We start from the raw sequence: 17,500 nt of genomic DNA, 5'->3' as shown, positions 1-17,500 counted from the left end.
TATACAAAAGTTGGTACATGCGTTCATACATATATACAAACATATAGGGGCAAAATATAAATGTGAATATATATACAAATATATACATAGGTATCTACATACAAATATATACACATCATACCTCTCCGTGTGTATGCACTGACTGTACAACTTTGTTAGAAGTTAGAAAAGGAACCAGGATAAGAAGTGTTCGGGGGAAGAAACTGAAGTGGCAGGAGGAAGAAAAAGGAAAGTGATAGAAATATACACATAGAGAGAGAGAAAGGGGAGAAAATGAGTTGAAAATAGCGTTCCTAAATTATCTAAGAAAATACGTTAAAACACTTCTGTATAAACCTGTAAACGCACACATATAAAAGGACATGCATACACACATAAATACATACATTTATACATGCACACAAGTACACAAATAAACATAAAGGCATATGTATATATATATATATATATATATATATATATATATATATATATATATATATATATATATATATATATATATATATAATTATATGTATTTATTCTATCCTAATAAATAATAATTCTGATAGAATAAATGGGTTAATAGAAACCAAGGTAGCAAAGATCACAAAATAACTGTGGTCTAATTCCTGTTGGTGATATTTTGGGTATTTGAGTATATTTAAAAATTTAAGGAATGGAGAAAACGCATGTTATAACTGCATACTTTATTCCGACATATGTTTCGAAGAATTACAATTTATACCATCCATAGTAATCGGCGATGTAAAAAATGTAAACTTCTCCTCAGGGAAATGTATGGGAATCATCTTAAACGTAAGACATTATGACCGACTATCTTACATTTTTACATCGCCGATTCCTATGGATCGCATATATTGTAATTCTTCGAAACGTGTGTCGGAATAAAGTATGCAGTTATAACATGCGTTTTCTCCATTCCTTAAATTTATATATATATATATATATGTATACAGAGGTAGAGAGAGAGATATAAAGAGAGAGCATAAGGTGCATATCTATAGGGATAATTTTAAAACAGTTTGTGTGGTGTAATGTATATAGAAAATAAGAAAATAGCGCAATAAATTAACGTAATATAATTTAGTACAATATACATTCGAACATTTAAATTTAAAATATAAATTTGAAAATGAGTGATTTAAAAAAAAAATGTAACCTCGGCGAAATTTAAGTCAACAACTTGGCAACTGGCTAAAAATCACCAAATATTTGACTCAGCTCACTAAAGCTTGGCACCATCGCCTTACCGGCAATGATAATAATAATGGTAAATACATGCACATAATTGATTATTTAATAGAAAAAAATCATAACAATAGTATTAAACAATAAAATAAAACAAATCCATTCGAGTATTCGATATCTTTAAAACATATTTTTGGCAATTGCAAATGGACATTAAATAAATGCATTAATGATCAAATTTGTGAGGTATATTTCGGGTTAAATTGTAATGTAAGAAAAAATCACATGGCTAAAAATGTGCATTTAAATGTAATAGTTACAATAACAAAAATGAAAATAAAATAAAATTAATATAAAAATAATAAAATAGAACAAAATACAAATAAATAGTTCGTAAACAATCGGAGGTTTTCTTGAAAGTCGAAAAGTGTAAAACGTTAAGTCGAAGATGGTTGTAATACTAAATGATGCTTGCGTTTAGGTGTAAAATCTAAATTCACATACGAAAGTCAATATTATCCGTACGGTATTTATTCACTCGACATTTCATACATCGTAGCGTGTCTACCGGAATTTAAAAGCTCCCGTCTTTGGTTCAGTCCTTATTTACTCCGGAAGAGGATGAAGAGTTTTCAGTCCGGCAAAAATTGCACCTGATTGGGTGTTTATATGGTCCATGATTACACGGTGCTGCTTTCTCCAAGATTGCCCTGCTGATTTTTAAGGGACGGTCATCATTTTCTTTCAATTGCCAGACATATTTAATAAGACATGTTCCTGTCCTGTTTTGGGGGTATCGAAATGAATTTCGGAGGGAATAAAGTCTAGTCTTGAGAGAATTTTCTGAAGCTCCTGTACATGTTTTGTATTCTTGCGAGCAATCCATCAGTACGTTAGTTCTATACACTATTTCAGTCTCAAAACAATTTCCTCCCTCCGGATAACAACTTTGAATTTCGAAATAACAATTCTGCTGAATATTTCTGACACTAGCAAGATTCTTAAGTATTACGGATGGATGATTTGACTCTGTATTACTATAATATAGCGTTTCATTAGTATCATGGTAGGGTTTAAATTTATCTAATTGCAATTCTAAGTTAATACCTAAAAATCTAACATTATTTAGGTTAGTTTCTATCGTCATCCGTAACCCATTCTTGGGAAGAAAATAATAAGATTCTTCTTAAGTGTAACTCATGGCCGTTTAAATTATGGCTGATTATAAGACCGTCATCCCTGTATAATCCTGCATCTATATAAGGGAATTCCAGATCCAGGTTATACAAAATATAGGTTCCTATCAGCATACATAACTCAGCTCCATCATATACCCCCATCGGCACATCAAATAAAGAATCTTGGCTCTTTTTTACCCAAGTGGAATCAGCGTAAAACAGGAAGGATTTCATTGCATGCATGATAATATCCATGTCTGAGCTGTCGATGGTGACATATTGTTTGTCGAATTCTAATTCTTTAAGTACTAAATGTGTGGATATTCACAGATAATAATCACCAATATCGACCTGCGTAAATTTGAAATTACATTCATGGCTAATTTCCTTGAATAAATCTGTAATTGACTTATTATTTTCACAAATCCGTAAATTTAATACTCTGCCTAATTTGTTTAAAATAGAATCTAAAATATATTTGCTAATAATTCCTATTTCTGTTTTAGCTGCGTTGATTATTCTATATTTAGGGTTTCTAGTGAAATTAGTTTCATGGTCCTTAAGGGTAGTAAAGGGTTGGCGTGAGTAAAGATGTTCTATCCTATCACTAAGTTTAAGATTATTAGCGATCCTTCTTGTTTCGATATTAACCTCCTTATATAAGTTACGGTTAGCTTTTTTTGTAGATGTCTGTAAATACTAATCGAAGGAAGTAGGTCGTAAAGATCTTTTTCAATCGCGTATAAGTTTTCTTATTTTAACTTTAATTTCACGTAAATCACCATTTGTTTGAAAGGAGAAATGAAAGGAAATCAATTTCAAATATGTATATGTCAATGGGAATTGCATATTTATACATATAACCATATTTTTTGTTCCATTCTCAATCAAGACTGTTCGACAAACGGGAATGAGAAACTCTGAGTAGCAAGTTTTTGTGATATATTTGCGATACATTTGTAACTTTAGTATTAAAGGATATTACTCTACCTCCGGTATTCGAGTACTATGTTTCCCATCTTGTTTCACATTTACATGCTTAATCTGGTGTATATATGTATATATATATATATATAAATTAATAGTTATCGCCAAGCCAACATGGCAGTCCCAAAATTAGGACGAAAGCTGCCGTGAATTAGCTCCAAGAAGCCATCGCCTCTAGCTAGCTATGTGACACACGAACCTGTGTCCTTTATAACCTTCGAACAGGGGAGGTCAGCAGTGTCCCCCTGCTGGTTTGGCATCTGCAGACTAGACTAGTTTCAGGGTGTTGCCCCTTGTCAATGCAGAGTAGCCAAGCCTTAGCCAGGCGGCGCTGCTGACTATCTGCTCGAAGGTTATTTATCTAATTTCAGTGGAATCTATCCACTGGTTTTCAGAAATAGAGTTATTAATATTTCTAAGTCTCTCTAAAGGAGACTACGGCAGCGGTACTGGAAATTAATAGTTATCGCCAAGCCAACATGGCAGTCCCATATATATATATATATATATATATATATATATATACGTATATATTTGTACTAAATTTTGCTTAAACGTACATACTTTTCTACTTTTCTTGTTTCATCGCCTTTTAAATATCAGGATACGTTTTTTTAAGTTACATGACCTCAAATGTGTCCTCATTATTAGTGGTATTTATGTTGATCGATATATATATATATATATATATATATATATATATATATATATATATATATATATATATATATTTATATATATGTATGTTTATATCGGGAGAGAGAGAGAGGGAAGAGGTAAGAAAACACACACACATGTATATAACTTTTGCTTTATAAATATTCAAAAGAAAATTAAGAAGATGCAGATGTAGCATTAACATAATTTATCATTTGCAAGAATCCAACATATACTCTTACAGCTATTTCAATTGAGCCTAAACGATTAAATAGCAATAATCAAATCATTATATTAGGCAAAATCTCATCAGAGGGATCGAAACGATATACCGTTAATTTATTAGGTGTTTTGTTTTTGAATCATCAAAAGAAACTCATGAGTCTGCTGTGATGATTCGAAATCACAACATGTAAAAACCTAACTGTAAGAGAATATGTTTTATTTTTGTAGATAATAAATCGTGTATCACCATTTTCTTAATTTTCCTTTGTATGTATATATATATATATATATATATATATATATATATATATATATATATATATATATATATATATATATATATATATATATATATATATATATATATATATATATATATATATATATATATATATATATATATATATATATATATATATATATATATATATATATATATATATATATATATATATATATATATATATATATATATATATATATATATATATATATATATATATATATATATATATATATATATATATAATGTTAGGGAATTATAAAATCCTAACTTACGAGGATATACAATTTAATAATATCAAACTGAATTATATAATGAAACATATATTAATAATTTAGAGAAGAACCATCATGGTGCAACTGAAATGGTGAAAAAGATCAGACACCATTAAGAAAAGAGTACTATACAAAATACTAGTTTGAAAATGTAAAAGATGCAAGAGAAAATTTGTAATCCATATGATCATTAAAATACTAAACTAAAAATTTAAATCAGTTTGTGAATTTATAAAAACGAAAATGAATAAAAGTCTATGCGAGTTTCATAGCCATAAAAGTGGAAAATATGTACTCAATCTACAATGCATCGATCAACATAAATACCACTAATAATGAGGACACATTTGAGGTCATGTAACTTAAAAAAACGTATCCTGATATTTAAAAGGCGATGAAACAAGAAAAGTAGAAAAGTATGTACGTTTAAGCAAAATTTAGTATAAATATATACGTATATATATATTTATATATATATATATATATATATATATATATATATATATATATATATATATATATATATATATATATATATATATATATATTTATTTATATATAAAATATATAGTTTTAGGGAAAATAACCAAGTTTCAAGAACTCATCGATGAAAATCCACTATCACATATAGAAAAATTAACAATTAAAAGCACAATAAATGAGTATAATATAAAGCAAAGTAAATATCATAAGATAAATATAATATATATATATATATATTATTATATCATATTTATTATATTTATCTTATGATATTTACTTTGCTTTATATTATACTCATTTATTGTACTTCTATTGTTAATTTTTCTATATGTGATAGTGGATTTTCATCGATGAGTTCTTGAAACTTGGTTATTTTCCCTAAAACTATATATTTTATATATATTTTATCTATAAAGCTCAATTTAATTTTAATTTTTTATGAATTGATTTTAATTGAGTTTTTACCTGTAATTTTGCATTTTGTCCCTAATATTATATATATATATATATATATATATATATATATATATATATATATATACACACCCATATATATACACATTTGCAGATATTTTTTTGGGGGGGGTGGATGATCGTTGACTGTTCAACCAGCTATTCTGATATGATTATATGTCTGTGCACAAGTTTGAATGTGATGTGTGCCAGATGGCTTGCAAATCCAATGGGGGTCTTAAAAGACATGTTAGGATCCACAATGAGCAGAGCTTACCTGCAGGTATTGGTAGTGCAAATCAGAGGTGCAATCTGATTTTTTTTCAAAACATTGTCTGGTTTAAAACGCCACATTAGACGCCATGAAACGGCTAAGGTGTAGGTGCAGGAGGTGGTCAAACTGTGTAAGGAGTAGACAACTACCATATATATATATATATATATATATATATCATTGTAAAGATATTTTCGTAATATTCATATAAAACGCGTACAAAATTTATATTCAAGTATTTACGGGTATGTATATGCATGCATGTATGCTCATATGTATGCACATATGTACGCATGCATATAAGCATGCATATATGTATGCATGTATGTATTTGTCATTATGATAGTGTCAGAGAAGGTGTTATAATGTGAATGATATCCAGTTGTAAATTCAGAAAAATATTTTAAAAAATTCAAATGTGCTTAAAAATGCTTACTTCAGTTCAATAAAAATGAAGTGTAAAGTAGATCAGTCATTCTTTCTCTATTTTATCGTATACACGCTCCTGGTGTTATTTCTTGTTTTTTCTTTACAACATATTTGTTTCAAGTTCTTGCGAAATATTTTACTGGCGACAAAATATAAAATGAAATTAAGGCAATTATTTATATACGCTAACATATCCAAGATAAGAAATGTACTTGCACTTTCACACATATCATCATGTGGATGTAAAGAGGCATATGCAGACACTGGAAATGTTGTTAGTAAAAATGCGATATTTATAGCGATGACGATATATATGGTGCTCTTGGATTGGGTTGATCGATTGTGTTGTGAATGTTGCCCGAGATTTGGTCGCTGAAGTAATTTATATATCATAAGGATGGAGGTAATGGACAAAAGTACAGCTGGTAAGAAGGAGTAGATCGTGAGCTGGGAAAGAATCTGATATTTGAATGTTTTCAATAATATTATCGTAAGTGCAAATGCTATACATACACAAGCAAGGATTATCAGAAGTATGACATACGGAATGTAGGGTTTAGGGGGCAAACGGCGAGAAAATGGGAAGCAAACCACCAACAAACGATTTGTAGATATCATAACTGTTATCCACGAAGAATATGTAGATATGATGATAAGTATATAACCATATATGTTATTGTTAAAGATGTAGTCCATGTTCCCATGCGGCAAACTAACGAATATACTTCTTGTATAAGCTATGCATATTGTAAGTAAGTCCACCAACAATAGAAAGAAAAGATATGGAGCTATATGTGACTGACGCATTTGTTTATTGCAATATGTGCCAATGACAGCTAAATTTCCAAACGTCCCAAAGGTTAATAATATTATAGAACCGTAGAACACAATTCTCCTTCGCACAAGTTCTTTATCAGTAATTATTGAAGTACAGTTCATCATTATGAATGTTCTAAAACTTGTATCACTTACAATTTCAGTTCAGTGCGATTTATAGAAATTACCTGAAACACATAACGAAAAAAAAACAAAGTGGATTCGTTTTTTAAATTCCATTTATCGTTATCATATACACCTTCATATTTTCAAATTTCCGTTTATTTAAAATTTGGTGGACGTTTTTTCTTCCTCTTCCTGTTAATTTACGCAAAAATAATTCCGTATGCCATCAACTTTTTCCCATTTGCAAATATAATGATTGTTATATATTTTCAATTTTATGCTTGTAGTCTTTCAAGTGTTATACTTATCGTTGTTCTGTCACTTCCTCTGATTTAAAAAAAGGTTTAATATAAAACACGGATTTGTATCAACATGTGACATAAAAGTATTTATTAATATTACTTAATACATTAGCGAGAACTTAACCCTATCAATTGCTACATTACACTCCCTAATGGTTGTAATGATGATGATAGCTGTCATGATGTTTTCATTAATGCTTTTATATATGCTGGCTAATCAATAATTAATCAATGGGTGTTACTTAATTTTAACTGCTGTACGATAACTACTGTCAGTAAATTGCTTTTTGAATTATTATCCGCCCTTATTCTGATTTGCGGTGCGCTCATAAGAAAACAACATGAGGTTCAGTTATATAATTTCATGTACAATACTTGTTTAATTTCAATCGACAGACAGACAAACAGACATATACACACCGACACACACACACACAGACACGCATTAAGACACACACGCTCACATACAGACACACACACAGAAACAAACAAATGCAAGTACATGCACACACACAGACACGTGTATTCAAATATATATGTATATACATGTATGTATATTAGAGGTGCAATCTGATTTTTTTCAAAACATTGTCTGGTTTAAAAAGCCACGTCAGACGCTATGAAAGGGCTAAGGTGTAGGTGCAGGAGGTGGTCAAACTGTGTAAGGAGAAGACAACCACCATATATATATATATATATATATATATATATATATATATATATATATATATATTTATACATTGTAAAGATAGTGTCGTATTGTTGATATAAAACGCGTACAAAATTTATATTCAAGTATTTACGGTATGTATATGCATGCATGTATGTTCATATGTATGCACATATGTACGCATGCATATAAGCATGCATATATGTATGCATGTATGTATTTGTCAATATGATAGTGTCAGAGAAAGGGTTATAATGTGAATTATATCTAGTTGTAAATTCAGAAAAATAAAAAAATAATTGAAATGTGTTTAAAAATGCTTACTTCAGTTCAATAAAAATGAAGTGTAAAGTAGATCACTCATTCTTTCTCTATTTTATCGTATACACGCTCCTGGTGTTATTTCTTGTTTTTTCTTTACAACATATTTGTTTCAAGTTCTTGCGAAATATTTTACTGGCGACAAAATATAAAATGAAATTAAGGCAATTATTTATGTTTGCTAACATATCCAAGATAAGAAATGTACTTTCAATTTTACACATATCATCAAGGGTATTTAAAGATGCATATACAGACACTGGAACTGTTGTTAGTAAAAATGCGATATTTATAGCGATGACGATATATATGGTGCTCTTGGATTGTGTTGATCGATTGTGTTGTGAATGTTGCCCGAGATTTGGTCGCTTAAGCAATTTATATATCATAAGGATGGAGGTAATAGACAAAAGTACAGCTGGTAAGAAGGAGTAGATCGTGAGCTGGGAAAGAATCAAATATTTGAATTTTTTCAACAATATTATCGTAAGTGCAAATGCTATACATACACAAGCAAGGATTATCAGAAGTATGACATACGGAATGTAGGGTTTAGGTGGCAAACGGCGAGAAAATGGGAAGCAAACCACCAACAAACGATTTGTAGATATCATAACTGTTATCCACGAAGAATATGTAGATATGATGACAAGTATATAACCATATATGTAATTGTTAAAGATGTACTCCGTGTTCCCATGCGGCAAACTAACGAATATACTTCTTGTATAAGCTATGCATATTGTAAGTAAGTCCACCAACAATAGAAAGAAAAGATATGGAGCTATATGTGACTGACGCATTTGTTTCTTGCAATATGTGCCAATGACAGCTAAATTTCCAAACGTCCCAAAGGTTAATAATATTATAGAACCGTAGAACACAATTCTCCTTCGCACAAGTTCTTTATCAGTAATTATTGAAGTACAGTTCATCATTATGAATGTTCTAAAACTTGTATCACTTACAATTTCAGTTCAGTGCGATTTATAGAAATTACCTGAAACACATAACGAAAAAAAAAAACGGAATCGTTTTTTTAAATTCCATTTATCGTTATCATATACACCTTCATATTTTCAAATTTCCGTTTATTTAAAATTTGGTGGACGTTTTTTCTTCCTCTTCCTGTGAATTTACGCAAAAATAATTCCGTATGCCATCTATTTTTTCCCATCTGCAGATATAGTGATTGTTATATATTTTCAATTTTATGCTTGTAGTCTTTCAAGTGTTATACTTATCGTTGTTCTGTCACTTCCTCTGATTTTAATAAGGTTTAATATAAAACACGGATTTGTAGCAACATGTGACATAAAAGTATTTATTAATATTACTTAATACATTAGCGAGAACTTAACCCTATCAATTGCTACATTACACTCCCTAATGGTTGTAATGATGATGATAGCTGTCATGATGTTTTCATTAATGCTTTTATATATGCTGGCTAATCAATAATTAATCAATAGGTGTTACTTAATTTTAACTGCTGTACGATAACTACTGTCAGTAAATTGATTTTTCAATTATTATCCGCCCTTATTCTGATTTGCGGTGCGCTCATAAGAAAACAACATGAGGTTTAGTTATATAATTTCATGTACAATACTTGTTTAATTTCAATCGACAGACAAACAGACATATACACACCCACCCACACACACACATACATGTGTATGTCTCTGCATATATACATATTTACATATATATGTATGTGTGTATATACATTATTATTTTTTTTATTATGCGCCCTTTTAAAGCCTAGCCAATCTCATGGGCCCGGTTTCCCGTGTTCTATGGCGTATGTGTTCGCCGCCAGCTGGACGGGACTCAATTCCATCGCAGCGTTACTCAAGAAACAGGAAGGAAAAGTCAGAGAAAGTTGGGGCCTCGTGAAGCTTTAGTTATTTTCACTCAATAAACACAAACAATGCCCGGTCTGGGAATTGAAACCGTGATCCTCCGACCGCGAGTCCGCTGCCCTAACCACTGTTCCATTGCGCCTCTGTGTATATACATATATGCACATATATATATACATATATATATATATATATATATATATATATATACCGGAGTAAGCACATGAAATGTGCAACAAGGTGGAAAAAAGAGTACTCAAATACCAGACGTAGAGTAATATTACTCCACCTCTGGTATTTGAGTACTCTTTTTTCCACCTTGTTGCACATTTCATGTGCTTACTCCGGTGTAACCCGCTCCTTATTTGGGAAAGTTTGAACGACTCTACACATGTAGGAAGATACAGCTGAAAAGATGGAAATTTACCCACTGGAGTTTTCGGAAAAACATATACTATATATATATATATATATATATATATATATATATATATATATATATATATATATATATATATATATATATATATATATATATATATATATATATATATATATATATATATATATATATATATATATATATATATATATATATATATATATATATATATATATATATATATTATACATATATATACATGTGTGCGTGTGTATGAATATATATATATATATATATATATATATATATATATATATATATATATATATATATATATATATATATATATACATATATGCATAAATACACACACACACACACACACACGAATATATAGACATCCATATATATGACAGGGGCAACTGACGAAGGTGTATACACTTTATGTTGCATATCTCGTTTCTCTGTTCTTTTCGTTGTCCGAAAAACGTTCGTTTCTGTTTCGTTTTTATGTTTTCGTTTCTGATTGCGTTTAAGGTTTTTTTTTTGCGTCCTGTACCCATATATGCATCTATGTATACATAAAGATGTAGGTATGTATATATATGTATGGATATATGCATGTATTTATATTATATATATATATATATATATATATATATATATATATATATATATATATATATATATATATATATATACATATATATATATATATATATATATATATATATATATATATATATATATATATATATATATATATATATATATATGTATATATATATATATAACGTGAGAGAGTTAGGGGTTGGCGGTACAACCCATTAAGGGTTAGTATCTATGCAGTATACTACTGGGAGGGTACCCAATTATTGCTACACTAGTGCTGTACTAGGTGCAATCAATGGGAGCGTGTAAAAGTGGAGGTTTTACCCAAAATTTGTGTAACAATTAGAAAATGATATATATACATGCAGATACATTCATACACACGCACACATGTATATATATGTATAAATATATATATATATATATATATATATATATATATATATATATATATATATATATATGTGTGTGTGTGTGTGTGTGTGTGTGTGTGTGTGTGTGTATGTGTGTGTGTGTGTGTGTTTATTCATTGTGCGATTTTGTACACAAATACTCCTGAAATACACAAATTTTACCCTGCTTTTTTAATATATGTAGGAAAGTTTGCGTTAGTCTTGCTAACATCACAGACTGCTTCTTTTAATCATTGTCTTTATCGATTTCTTTATTCATTTAGTTTCCTTTAAGATACTGGCGTACTGTCAAGGTAGGTCGAGTAGAACAAATCGATCCACGACTTAGTTTTTTAAACTTTGGGATTTACCTTTTCTGTTAGTGGGGCCCACTATGATATCGATTGGGTGGTGTGGTGACAAATACACACACACACAGACACGCATACAGACACACACGCTCACATACCCTCACACACAGAAACAAACGCATGTACATGCATACACACAGACACGTGTATTCACATATATATTTATATACTTGTATCTAAATGAACTGTGCAATGGGATCAGAAAGAAAACGCAATGTACATTCATAATTATGCAAAGAACATAAATTAAGATATACAACAAAGTAGATACTTACAGGATTGGAAAAATGCTCAAACAGCGAGAGCTTTAATTTGATGTAGACTGTAATGAATATACTGTACTTCTACTCACGTATGTCTTTTTAGAACATATGTGTTTCAAATTGTGACGAAATGATTTGCTAATCCCAACATACAAAATAAAGTTGATAACATTATTAATACAAGCTATACTATCCAAAAAAGTATACATGACCATATTACTTTCATTTTGGAGTGACAACACCAAGAAATAAATAGATGCAGGAAACGTTGTTACCAGAAACAGTAAGTTTATAGCGATGACGACATAAATGGTATTTCTGGACTGCTCAGATGGATTGCGTTGAACATGCTGGCCAAGGTCGGGTCGATGGAGTATTTTATACACCAATAAAATAGAACTGATTATTAAAATCACAGCTGGTAAGAAGGAATAAATCAAGAGTGCTGCACACAGAGTATATAGTTCATTCTTTAAAAATACTGTGAGCATTGTATACGTAACAACAACACATACACAAAGCAAAAAGAGTACGATGTAAGGCTTATAACGTCCAGAAGAATGAAATCTGGAAAACGGCCAAAAAATTGCCAACAGACGTTCGAGAGATATGATAACGGTTATCCAGGAGGAATATATATTTATGGAAAAACTGACGGCTCCATATATTTCACTGTTTAAAATACCTGTAAGTGACATTATGTCAGAATGCAAAGTTGATGATTGCCATATGATCCTTACGTAATTTAGCCAAATAACAGTGAAATCCACAACAGACAAACAATGAAGATATGGAACGATTTTAGTCTGGCGCATTTTCTTCTTCAAAAATATTACAAAAACGGCAAAATTCCCAATAGATCCAAATATTAATAAAATAATTGAAACATACTGTATACTTCTACGGAAATGTATATTTGAATCACTATGTGTCCGGCTACTATTGGGCATTGGGTCTATTTCGTTTCGGTACTATCTTTTTCCGATTAATCCACAGGTTAAGCAATCCTAATAGCTCGAATAAATAAATGCAACGATTTCCTAATATAAAACAAATTTTAAAACTCCTCTTTCAAGTTCAGAGTTTTCCATGTTATACTGGCTGTGGATTTACTTCTAATATATAGGTATACACACACACACACACACACGCACACACACACACACACACACACACACACACATATATATATATATATGTATGTATGTAAGTATATAGAGATGTAGACATGGATTACGTATGTATGTTTACGTATTGAGATATGAGGTTGGACTAATTTTCATTGGTTGCGTTCTCCTACGGTTGTATGTAATATTATAATATAGTGTTTAAAATGATGATACAGTTGATGATAAAGATGATGCTGATCGTAATGGTGTTGGTGTTGGTAGTGGTATTGGTGGTGGTAGTTGTGTCGGGAAATGGGAGTGAAAATAAGGATGACTACTATTATAACCATTACATTGTAGTAATGAATATACACGTTGTTCGATGTTGGTGATGTAACGTTTTTTTAAAGATTATCAATATTGATATGCCATAAAGGTAGCAAGTCAATCAATATCCTTTTTGATGACAAATAACCGGAATGCTTCCAGTGAAATGCTTGACTACTGTTAAGTATCGGTTCATGTTGCAGTGGTATCGTTCATTATGCTAATGCATGTCCAAACAAAAAAAGGTTGTTACATGTCAAATGAGTGCCTTGAAATATTGTTCATTTTGCCTTGAATATATATATTTAAGAGATTAACGGATTTATATGATACGCTCCTCGGCAACCAAATCCACGTGGGAAATTTGAAATCTTGTATTATGACATTAGCTTGCATGTATGGTGAGTTTGTCCATTGGATGTTGTTTCAAATTCAACTATCGGATACTTCTACGAGTTCATATGCTTAACAATAAACGTAAGTAAACTATATTACAGAAATGACGTAGATATTTGTCTCATTCAATGTCAGTTTGTCACTGGACATTATATCATGTTCTGTAATTTTCTTTTCTACTGTATGATTATAGAGTATTTCTGGCAAAACGGAACCAAAATATTAATTCCTACAATTCAATATATTCCATAACTCACATATAATTGTGTGCTTTTGAAGTTAAATTGTAATGGCTGATACTTTCTCACATAGATATGTATCTATACGCATGTGTTCATATATATATATATATATATATATATATATATATATATATATATATATATATATATATATATATATATATATATATATATATATATATATATATATATATATATACATATATATATATATACATATATATATATATATATATATATATATATATATACACAATATGTAATATATATTAGACCTTAGCATTAGGTAATTTTACGAAAGTTAAAATGTTGCTGCTCCCAGCTCCTAATCCAGTTTTAATAGACAACAAAACGGGGTATGCAAAGTCTCAGCTTAAACGGACAACTATGAGGTGACCCTCAAACGCCTGGAAATTGGAACGTAGTATACGCAACTATTAATTCTGTTCAAAAGCAATATACTGTTCCCTTTCTTGACCATTATCTCTTTTCGCCTTAGAGAAATTTCTGTAGACACATCCAGGCAACCCCAACACATGTTTAAAAAACGTTCTGAATGAAACAATTTGAAAAACGTAAGAAATATTAGGTTTTCTTAATAAAACTCACAACCTATATTCGAGAAACGCATTTTCGTTTACAACAATAATTTCTATAGAATTAAAAACATAATGTGAACACTGGTTACTGAATATTGAACATTATTTTTGCATAAGAGGTTTAGAGGTAGTTGCGTATGTTTTAAGGTTTTCGGTAACGATCTGTAAAACAAATTATTTCTCACATTCAACTTTGTGAGAATGTTATTGCAATCCTGAATGATTTTGACACCACTTTCTGCAACACCATTCTCAGCAACTGTCTACTCAAGATTTTCAAGTCCTCTTTTATAACCAGGATCATCCTTCCATGTAGAATGGTCTCTGTTGATGAAATCACTGCTGATAGAAATTCTCGTGAAGAAAGTTTTTGTAGCAGGAGTTACAAAAGACCAAAACTCGATGTTTGTAAAGGAATAAAAGTCATTTTGGTGCAGAATGTACCTCTTTAGATGATTTCTTCTTCTTCTTCTTCTTCTTCTTCTTCTTCTTCTTCTTCTTCTTCTTCTTCTTCTTCTTCTTCTTCTTCTTCTTCTTCTTCTTCTTCTTCTTCTTCACCTTTGTCTGCTTCCAGCATAACTTGAGCAATATTTGCCTTCATCTTTGTTGGGACATTGCCATCAAATGTGGACAGAGCCACAATTTTGTTTGCTAAGTACCAGAGATAAATGGAATTTTTTTCGGAGAATGCTTACCGATTTGTGGATCAATTTCCTAATAATTTAACAGTTGATGCATGAATAGGAAATCGTTATAATGTGCTTTAATTGATTCTGATGACAGAATCCATGCTCGAACACCCTCCAGAAAATATACTGGTGCACCAGCATGACCGCAGCCACTTGGCTGAAACACATAAATAAATAAATTCCACTTAAGGGTTTTTTCTCCCCAGGAGATAACTGAAGTTGATCTTGAAACAAGTATATCCTGAATGCATAAATTGCTTTTGAAATCCACCTAGCATCACTTAAATCTCCTAGTGTTGTTGTTGGCACTCCGTCGCTTACGACGTCGAGGGTCCAGTTGATTCGATCAACGGAACAGCCTGCTCGTGAAATTAATGTGCAAGTGGCTGAGCACTCCACAGACACGTGTACCCTTAACGTAGCTCTCGAGGATATTCAGCGTGACACAGTGTGACAAGGCTGACCCTTTGAATTACAGGCACAACAGAAACAGGAAGTAAGAGTGAGAGAAAGTTGTGGTGGAAGAGTACAGCAGGGTTCGCCACCATCCCCTGCCGGAGCCTCGTGTAGCTTTAGGTGTTTTCGTTCAATAAACACTCACAACGCCCAATCTGGGAATCGAAACCGCGATCCTATGACCGCGAGTCCACTGCCCTAACTACTGGGCCATTGCGCCTCCCAAGCTCCTAGTATATGAATGCATAAATTGCTTTTGACATCCGCCTAGCATGACTTAAAGCTCCTGGTGTACGAAATGATATCCGGTTCTTCAGACATTTGCCATGAAAGATCATCGTTAACTCCAACAATTCTCGGTAATCATTTCGCTGTTGCTATTTCTGCGTAGGAAGATGGTATTCAAGAAATCCAAGAATGGTAGAGTGAATATCATCAAGCACTTCACTGCCAGTAGTTATGTAAACCTTCCTACTGAGTTTCTTCCAGGTTTCTTTAAATCTTTTGAAAAATGCTGTCTGGACAAGAAGTTGCGCCTATCAGAGACTCAAAACAGATCCTAAAAATTAACTCAAAAATATGATAACGGCAAGAGAAGTACAATGGGTCGCAATTGAACAATTTTTCTAGATTTGCACAGGCGCCACTCACTCGGCCTATGTTGCTTGCTGTCGTGTCTGAATTTTGTCGGTTATACACTTACTTCTCCACGGCTTGTAAAATAGCCATGGCTTGCTATTCTTCTGAAGATGTTAGAATTTCAGGGACTCACAACATTTTCTCTTTGCCTTGAAAAGTTAATATTATTGCCAATTTATCAACCTTTTCAACGCCTGTGAATCCTTGGAACAGCTTTCCATCCCAGTGCAGCACTAATTCTTGATAGTCGTTTAGGTTAAATTTGTGCTGTATTTCTGTCTCACTTCTTTCGCTTTTGTTATAAGGCGTTGAAAATATGTATACAAAGCTCATAATATAAAAGAGGAGTTATGAACATGATATTACAACTTTGTTAGAGATAGCAAAACAACAGGGGAGGATCTATATCATAATGCCCCACAACAAAATCAATGAGTGCTTACAAGTTATTACAAATATATTAACTTTTATTTACAGACGCTGACAAA

General features: G+C 31.1%; 1 long non-coding RNA gene across 1 annotated transcript in view; it reads right to left on the bottom strand.

Annotated features, from left to right (window-relative positions):
• Window positions 1-17,500, bottom strand: part of LOC128248102 (uncharacterized) — a 43,161-nt gene that overhangs the window by 6,467 nt on the left and 19,194 nt on the right. The gene's annotated exons all lie outside the window — the stretch shown is intronic.

This window comes from Octopus bimaculoides, chromosome 6 (genome assembly GCF_046866305.1).
Source record: "Octopus bimaculoides isolate indiv1 chromosome 6, ASM4686630v1, whole genome shotgun sequence".
In the NCBI taxonomy this organism is placed as follows: Eukaryota; Metazoa; Mollusca; class Cephalopoda; order Octopoda; family Octopodidae; genus Octopus; species Octopus bimaculoides.
The sequence above is the reverse complement of the archived record's forward strand: the minus strand, read 5'-3'. Positions and strand labels throughout refer to the sequence as shown.